The 8,951-nt window shown below is 42.9% G+C and overlaps 1 pseudogene; it reads right to left on the bottom strand.

Moving 5' to 3' along the window:
- Nucleotides 1-5,390: 5,390 nt before the first annotated feature.
- On the bottom strand, nucleotides 5,391-5,808 carry LOC112321283 (small ribosomal subunit protein uS8-like; annotated as a pseudogene).
- Between the last annotated feature and the right edge of the window lie 3,143 nt (nucleotides 5,809-8,951).

Here is an 8,951-nt window from a genome sequence, read left to right as displayed (position 1 = left end):
GTTCGGCTTCTAGTGGTTTTGTGAAGAGAAAGACTAATCTATGGAAATGTTGTAGTGCCTGAAAGTTACTGCCTCTGAACAGACCAGCACACTCAGTTTTGTTGCAGACCAGCCTTCCCCATCTCAAATCAGAGCCATGTGGGAGTCACTTCCTTTGCCCTTGAGGTGGCTGACTGTGGAGGAAGTCTGCACGCTGAAGTGGTGCCTGTCCTGGATGGTGGAGGCAGTGGGAGGGATGGTGATCAAGGAGACTTGACTTTGCTCATTTAAAAGATGGGTTGAGAACCTATTTTTGATAGTTGTATGTGATAGCTAGTACGGTCAAAAGTGGACTTAATTTCCACAAAGGAAAGTGATCATAATTAAGATTTGCTGCCCAGGCTTTGTTTTGGATATTTAACAGGAGTGCATTCAGTCTTGACTCCATACCAAGGTGAGATAACATTTAGAAGATGGGAGGTGACAGAGCTGGGGTTTGCACCAGGTCTGTTGGGTGTCCATTGTGCCACACCTTGAGGCAGGTGGCAGTCCTTAGAGAGATTCTGTGCCCATGGGTGGATAAGATGCCTTCCTGCTGGTGTTTCTCCCCATCATACTCAGTGACTTTCGCTCTGTGCTACACCACTGGGACTTTCTACTCCTTTATCCACAGGCCACTTTGCTTTCCTATGGGCAAGATTTCCTTTCCTGATGTACAAATGCTTAGTTCTTTGTAATTTCCTTGCTCCTCCAATGGCTGGGGGAGTTGTGAGCGTGCTGACAATGGTAGTGCAATCAGACTCACAATTAGACAGTGATTCACGTTATGTAAAAGATTCATCATGCCGATTGAAGTGAAATAACACGCCACCCTGCCTGGCGGTGATTGCCGAGCCCTCAGTCTCCACGGTGTGGTTGCAATCACTTTTAGGCAAATGCCCTTCTAAGTATCATTATGGGTGATCTGACGAGGTGTGTGTGTGGAGGGGAGGCGGTTGTAAGGGAATTCAATTTCTTTCCTGCACGAGTATCCATGGAGAATTACCCATCTGCCTACTCCCTTGATTTGACTTGAGAGTTTTAACCAATTTGAATCCATGTTTCTGCATGTTAGATTGAAACTTGGTCCTGAGGGCCAGCTCATCGCAGAAGGATCACTGCACTGACCCCTCTGCTCTGTGCCCCTCATCTGGCCCCGCTCCCACCCTCAGATCTGCCCGGGGACATCGCCTCCCACTGGGCTGAGTCTCTGCTGATGAGGCACGTTTCCTGAGGCAGAAAGCCCCGGTCCTGTTGCTGCAGAAATGGCTTTATATCTTGCTACGGGACATTTGTAGATGACAACAGTAGAGCCAGAGTCTCATCTCAGATACCGATCATGTGTGACTACATTTGGTATAGGTCTAGCATCAGCCCATCAGGACTTTTGGGGATGTTTTCTTTCTCGCTTTCCTTCCTTCTTTTCTTATCTTTTCTTTTCTTTTTTTTGTTTTTAATTTAAATTACAGTTTAATATATTTAATTTCTGAGATTAGAGTCCAGTTTTTTTTTTTGTTGTTGTTGTTTTGATTTGCTTTTTTACTTCAGAAAGAGCAGCAAACTCATTTGCTTAACTGTATGAGAAAGGAAAATATTTTCAGCAAAAACCTCCCCCCTTCTTCCTCCCCCACTTAACTGGGTGACAAAGTAGCCACTCAGAAAGGCAGCATTGAGTTTTACAGATTGAAAGGTGTATTAAAGGTGGAAAATGGATGAAAGAGAAAGCAACTCAGGTGAATATTGAAGAATTTTTGCAAAATTTCCTTGGGTATCATTTGCAATCTGGGAAGAGAAGACAGATAATGCTCTGAGTGTTTTGTCATTGACCTTTGTCATGCATAGCCCTTCAAGGTCTTTGAAGTGGCTGTTATCAAAAGCAAACTTGCTTGTGAGTGTATATGCACCCAAATTATTGGACACATGAATACGATTCAGCAGAAACAGAAGGCCCCTGTCTTCTATGATTTAAAGTTTGATTTACTGAGACATTTTCAGTTAATATAGACTTGAGTGTTAGCATCAGATGAAAACTCAGTTATATAAATATATATGTGTGTGTATAAATATATATATAATTTTTCTCTATTTTTCCTTCCAAAATTTTTTCCCACATTTTTTTATTGTTTGTTGTTCAAGTACATTTGTCTCCATTTCCACCCCCAACTTCCCCTCACCCCACCCATCCCCACCTCCCACCCTTGATCCTACCCCCTTTGGCTTTATCCTTGTGTCCTTTATACATGTTCCTGACAACCCTTCCCCCTCTCCCCCCCCATTATAAAATTTTAACGTAAAAATGGTATCATATTTTATACATTTAGTAGGAAGAGATGACATTCTAAAAATTGTATGTTTTTAGACAAGATGCCAAGACTTGGTCTCAGAGGTTGAAGATCATTCTGTGGGCAGCAACTGAGGCCCATTGAAAAAACAAAAATGGAGCTTTGTCTCCTTCCTCTTGGTGAGCTTATGGGTCCCACATGCTGAGTTAACACAAGTGAAAAATTTAGTTTTTTTCTCTACTATGAATCTTACTAATTGCAGGTCTGGAAATGAAGTCTGTCTGAGCTCTGAACTGTAGAATGAAGAAAGGAGAAGGCAGGCATTTGCAGAATCTGAGACGGAAGGCCAAGCGGAAGGCTGTCTTCAGGGCAGGGATCAGAGACTAGAGAGGGACCTGCTGAGTCAAGTGGAGTCTTAGGAAATGTATGAACCACCATGGGCTTTATTTCTGTATTTAGGAACAACATCAGCAAGGTGATAGGTTTAACTTAGATATTTTGAATATCAAGCCACTCATATTTTAATGTGGCTCTCATTTCTTCACATATTCATTTGACAAATAATTATTGCACGTCTGCTGTGTGGTGGGCATGGAGTGGAGTGCCGGGCATACTGGTCAATCAAGAAGTCACGGCCTCTGCTTTCATGGGGTTAGAGCCTAGTGGGGAGACACGTACTGAACAAAAAAATTAAGCAATATATTTGTAAAGATATGTGGGTGGTTGTCTTAATCCATGTGGGCTGCTATAGCAGCATATTTCCATCAAAATTTTTACAGTGAAACGTGCATTGGTGCTGAAGGGGACATGTAGGACATCACCATTTGCCCCTCTGCTGTCCCCCATCTCTGAGCCCTGGCCTGTCCTGGAGCATTGCTTGGCTCCTTCACCCTTGGCCCTTGGGCTCCTGGTTGGTCCAATACAGGCAGCAGGTGGAGAACATGAGGGAGAGGTTGTGTCCCCCTTCCTCCACTCACACCTTCCTTTGTGGGTGGCAGCACAGCCCTTCCCTCTCACTCTTCCGGCCTTTCTCTTGCCTGTGGTGGGGGTCGGGGAGCCCCATGGCCATTCATGGTTTCCTGCCTAGCCACCTCTAAAGAATCCTTCACTGACCCCTTTGAAGGTGACAATGGGTTTTGGAAAAACCCTGGCTCCTCCTCTTCCCATCCCTGGTCTCCCCCACCCTGCAAGACCATGCTCAGGAGTGAGTCTGCAGAAGTCATCGACTACTCAGCCATCACAGGAACATAGGATTTCAGCTCAGCCTTTCTGTGTTGTCCACATTTTCTCTCTATGATGCTGTAAAATTGGAAGGAAGGTGGTCCACGTTCCCTTACATCCCGGGGGCTGTTGACACACAACAAAACGTTTGCTCACTGTTTGACTTTGATGGATGCAAATTTATTCTAAATGAACTGACTTTCATTAGCGTGTAAACATATGCTGTTGGTGGCAACACGCAGGGCCACTCGACAGAGCTCATGGTTTGTCCCTGCTGGACCCACCGCTCACCACGGCCTGCCTGGCTCCTGGCTAAGGCTGCAGATGTTGTTTTTCTTGCTCCGTGAAGTCTATGTTTTAGCTACGGGGTCATTTTCTTTCACAGGCAAATCCACGGAAAGAATTTGGGTTTAAAGGAAGACCTACCAAAGGGAGCCTGTTGGAATGAATGTTGGCTGCTCTGCCTTCGGTGTTGATTCTCAGCCAGCTCTTTCTGTCTCATGGCTCAAACACTCCTCGGGGCTGAATGCTGCATTTGGTTCAACTTCTGCTCAGTATTTCTCTACAAGTGATGCTGTTGCTGCTTCTGATGTCTTTAGGAGTACCTGTGGTGAACACGGCATCGTTCTAATGATAAAGTTCTGTTGTGTGGGTGCCTGCTGAACTAACACACACACGCATACAACAACATAGCAAGAAGGTCTGGGGAGTCCTGAATAATATTCAGATCACAGTTCTACTTTCTATGCACACAGAGACATAAACCGGTTGGAAAACAGTCTTCAAACATCATTTCACCCCACGTATATTCTCATTAAATTCTTTTTCTACCAAGATGCTCATTTCCAGTTTATTTCCTCTGTACTTTCTTGCAGATCTAAACGAATATTACTGGTTAATGGCATGTGAAAGCACACTGCCATAGAAGTCTGTGGTTACACAGAGAGGTCACGACAGTCTCACATGCCCTGAAAAATGTGGGAATACCCCATGTTTCGGGAACCCTCTCTTTTCTCTTTCCCTTCGTTTCTCACACTACATGGCCTACTTTGTGAAGGTTATCAATTTTTATTCTTTTAAATTCAAGTTTCTAGCTTTGGTTAGAAGCGCACAACCATTCATTCGGTCAACAAATATTTTCCAAGCACATCTGCAGAGACATGATTATCGATGTAGAAAATTCTTTGGAACCTACAAAAAACTACAGGAACTAATAATAATAAATAATAATAAAAGCTCACTAATAAGTGAGTTTGGCAAGGTTGCAGAATATAAGATCAATATACAATAATTAATTGTGTTTTTAGATACTTGCAACTGGTGATTGAAAACTGAAATTTTAAAAGTAACAACATTTACAACAACGTAAAAAAGGAAATGCTTAAGGCTAAATCTGACAAAAGATGTACAAAGTCTAACCACCGAAAACTATGAAACACTGCTGAAAGAAATAAAATAAGAACTAAATAAATGGAAATATATATTGTGTTCATGGATCAGAAAGACTCATTGTCATTAAGATGTCAATTCTACCCTTACTGATTGATCTATAGATTTAATGCAATCCTAATCAAAATCCCACTAGGCTTCTGCTGCTTTTTTTGGGGGGGGTATAAATTGAAAGCTGATTCTAAAATTTATGTAGACATTTAGAAGACCCAGAAGAACTTATATAATTTTGAAAAAGAATAATATAGTTGGAGGACTTATATCAATGTATTAATGCATAAGACAGTGTTGTATTAGCATAATGGTAGACGAATGGATCAATGGAACGTACCAGAGAGTTCCATCTGTAGACCCACACATACATGCAATTGACTTTTGTGGTCCATTGAGGCATTTTATTTGCACATGTGTATTACATCCCTAGGAAAAGAAGCCCAGGATTTTCTCTCCTGTGTGTTTTCGTCTTGCTTCTTCATGGTCCATGATGCCCGCTGAGGCTGTCAGTGCAATGACACCAAACTGATGAGATGGAAGCAGGATGTTCTGCCATTTTTCTAGATCTTTGAGTTGCACATCAAATCTGGGGCTGATTACTCCACACTTGTTCAACCTGCCGGTGAAGTTCAAAACGATTTTCCCAGCTCTGTGGTCATCAATGATTTCAAATTCAGTAATGTAACCATGTTTCATCATCAGTTAGAAACCAGACAGTGACTTTGGAGCACATCCTAATGAGAACCTGGCATTTGCCTCTCCTTTTGGCATTATTGTTACTCTTGAGAGCATCAGCCAAGACATTTGTGGGCACCATTATAGTGGCATGGAAAGATGGCGAGAAGAGGACAGGGGGGCACAATTGATTTTTAATAAAGGTTCAAAGGTATTGCATTAGAGGAAGGTCAGTAAATAGGGCTGGAACAATTAAATATCCATACTCAAAAAAATGAATTTCTCCTAGATTTCTTCATATTGCTGATGTCATTCAGGCAATTCAAACTTTACATATCTAAACAGTCAACTCATGTTTTATATTCCTTTCCTTAAATATATTGCATGGAGATTCTGGCGGTACTGTTGACGCAAGAAGTTATGAGACCATAACTTACAAAATCGTGTTCTAAACCTTGGAATCCCATTTTTTCCTTTTGCTTTACTTATCATTTCTAAGCAGTTCCTCATTTCTATAAATCCTCATTTCAAAATATTCCCAGGATCTCTTCCTCCTTCCTATCTGCACTGTGTTCCTTTCAGTTCAGGCTCTTGCGGCCCACTTTGCTCTCAGGGTGGCCACCTGAGAGTTCTCCTTATTCCTACTGTCATTCATTCACAAATGGCTAGCACTGCTGTCTAAACCCACCTGTCTGACCTCAGAATCAAAAGATCTGAAGGTCAGATGGACCTTTGAGGTCATCTAAACCCACCTTCTTGGTAATGCATAAGCCCCTTGATGCACCTCCCCTTCAGGTCTCAAAACCTTGGCACTGTTAACAGAGTAGTCTGACGTGCTACTGTGCTGTTCATATCGCCCACACAGGGCCCCTCTGTGCTTTTCCTTCCTTACCTCACTGTTTTGCTTACCATCGCTCCCTCACCATACCCAATACTTCACTCACATCAGCTTACCTAGTGTTCTCCAAAGACCCCCCTTTTTATGTACCACTGCGTCTTTGGTCACATTGTCCCCTTACTGAAAGTATCATTTCCTAAGAATTTGTACACATTCTTCAAAGAACATCTCAAATAACTCTCACTCCACCAAACTTCCCCAGATTCTGTCACATCCCCTCTCATCCTATGAGCCTGGAGAATGGATTATTTGTTGTGTCCATCCCTATATTCATGGCCTAGTGGGGGTGAAAAGGTAGCTGAAAAACTGGGAAGTAGGTACTTCTTTGAGTGAGCACTGCCTTAGTTCAGGGAACTCCTGGAGTCTCCTTTTTTTTGTAGAAATACAAGCCCGTAGGGAGCAGTTGGAAAGGAGGAGAGGTGATACAAAGAGAGGACTAAAGCATCACAATGAACAGTCACTTTGGTCTCGGAAGATGGCCCCAGTGGGAAGAAGCAGCCAGAAGATGAAGGTGAAGGACAGAGAGGGGCAGCAATGTGGTAGAGTCTGAGGAGACACGGGACCTCCCACCGTCCCAGGAGGGGAGGTGGAGGCCCTGACACACAGGACGGTGGTAAATAGGCCATCAAGTGCTCAGCATGATCCATTTTAGTGACTTATTGGCTGAATCATGGGAAGCATTTAAGATCTTGGGGAGAAATATACAAATATCTCGAACATTTTTAGACATTTTTTTTACTGACTTTTCCACACAGCTGCAGGCACTGTTGACCAATGGCCTTGGGGGAAAGATTGTAGTTGAGTCTGCAGCTTCTTGAAAATTTTCACACTGTATCTATTTTTTTAGAGTAATTTCTCATTAACAATCATTTTTAAGGTTTACTTAGCCAGTAGAGCAGTGGTTGGCCAGAGTTCAAACTTCTGATTCTCAGGAATCTGACTGTCATTATAATAGTATTGAATATTAACAAATGTGGCTTCATATATATAGCAAGTGTATCTTTGCTTAGGTTCTTGGAAAATGCAACTTTAAGTAAAACAATGCATAATGAAACCAATTTTACCCAAGGCTAATTGATATAAAAAAGAGTTAAGTTTTCACGGCATATTTCTGGTCACACAAAAAAATTACCCAACTCTAAATAAAGATTCGAACACTTCTAAGATTAACCATTGAAATAAATGGGAGCTACACATACATTTATGCAGCAGAAAGAAAGGAGTTACTACCCTTTGTGACAGCATGGATGGAACTGGAGAGTATTATGCTAAGTGAAGTAAGCCAGGCAGTGAAAGACAAATACAATATGATCTCACTGATAAGTGGAATCTAATCAACAAAGCAAATAAGCAAGCAAAATATAACCAGAGATATTGAAATAAAGAACATACTGACAGTAACCGGAGGGGGTGGGGGAGGTGATATTAGTGGAAAGAAGGGGAAGAGTCATCCAAGAACATGTATAAAGGACCCATGGACAAAGCCAAAGGTGGGAAGGAGTGAGGGTGGGAGGTGAGGGTGACTGGGGTGGGGGAAAGTGATGGTGAGAAAATGGAGACAACTGTACTTGAACAACAATAAAAAATAAATAAAAATAAATAAATAAAAAGAAAGAAAGAAAAACTACAAAGGAAAGATGAATAAAAACAAGTAAAGTAGTGATTTTCCCACTTACTTATCCCAGTTCAGGGTTGAGGGTGACCAGAGTCTGTCCCAGCAGCTCAGGGTACCAGGCAGGACCCACCCTGGACAGGATGCCCTTTCATCACGGGATCACTCACACCCACACTCACTGGGCGAAGACAAGGAAGACACAGCATTCACCTCATGTGCACAGCTTTGGGACATGGGGGAAAACTGCAGGATGCACAGAAAACCCACATAGTGGTCTAGCCAGGAGGTGTTTTTTTTCTCATCAACATTATAATAAAGTGACATTGAACATAATGATGCTATTTAGGGACCCGCTGTAGTAAGGCTTGGAGAATGGACCAGTCCGACTAGAATCATTTTTGCTGAGGAGGGTGAAGGGCAGGAATGCAACGTGAGGCATGTAGTTTTGCTGGCAAGACTATGGCCCTCTGGGTGCAGAATTGGACCGTGACCCTGGTGACAGAGTGTAGAGTGACCCTGGTCTACACTTTACACTCTGTCACCAGGGTCACTTGTAGACCAAAATTGGTGGATTATCAGGGGAACCACAGGGGTGAGTCCAGAGGCAGGAGGATCACTGGGGCCATCTTGCTGGCTGACCTCCTCACTAATGTAGTTTTCCAGCGAAGGGGATTGAAATGGGCAGGGAGGGTGTCTGGGAAGATGATGGGTCTAGAGCAGGGGTGTCAAACTCATTTTCACCGGGAGCCACAGCCTCGTGGTTGCCTTCCAAGGGCTGACATTCATTGCATCTCATATT

The sequence above is a fragment of the Desmodus rotundus genome, chromosome 4 (assembly GCF_022682495.2).
Source record: "Desmodus rotundus isolate HL8 chromosome 4, HLdesRot8A.1, whole genome shotgun sequence".
Taxonomy (NCBI): domain Eukaryota; kingdom Metazoa; phylum Chordata; class Mammalia; order Chiroptera; family Phyllostomidae; genus Desmodus; species Desmodus rotundus.
The sequence above is the reverse complement of the archived record's forward strand: the minus strand, read 5'-3'. Positions and strand labels throughout refer to the sequence as shown.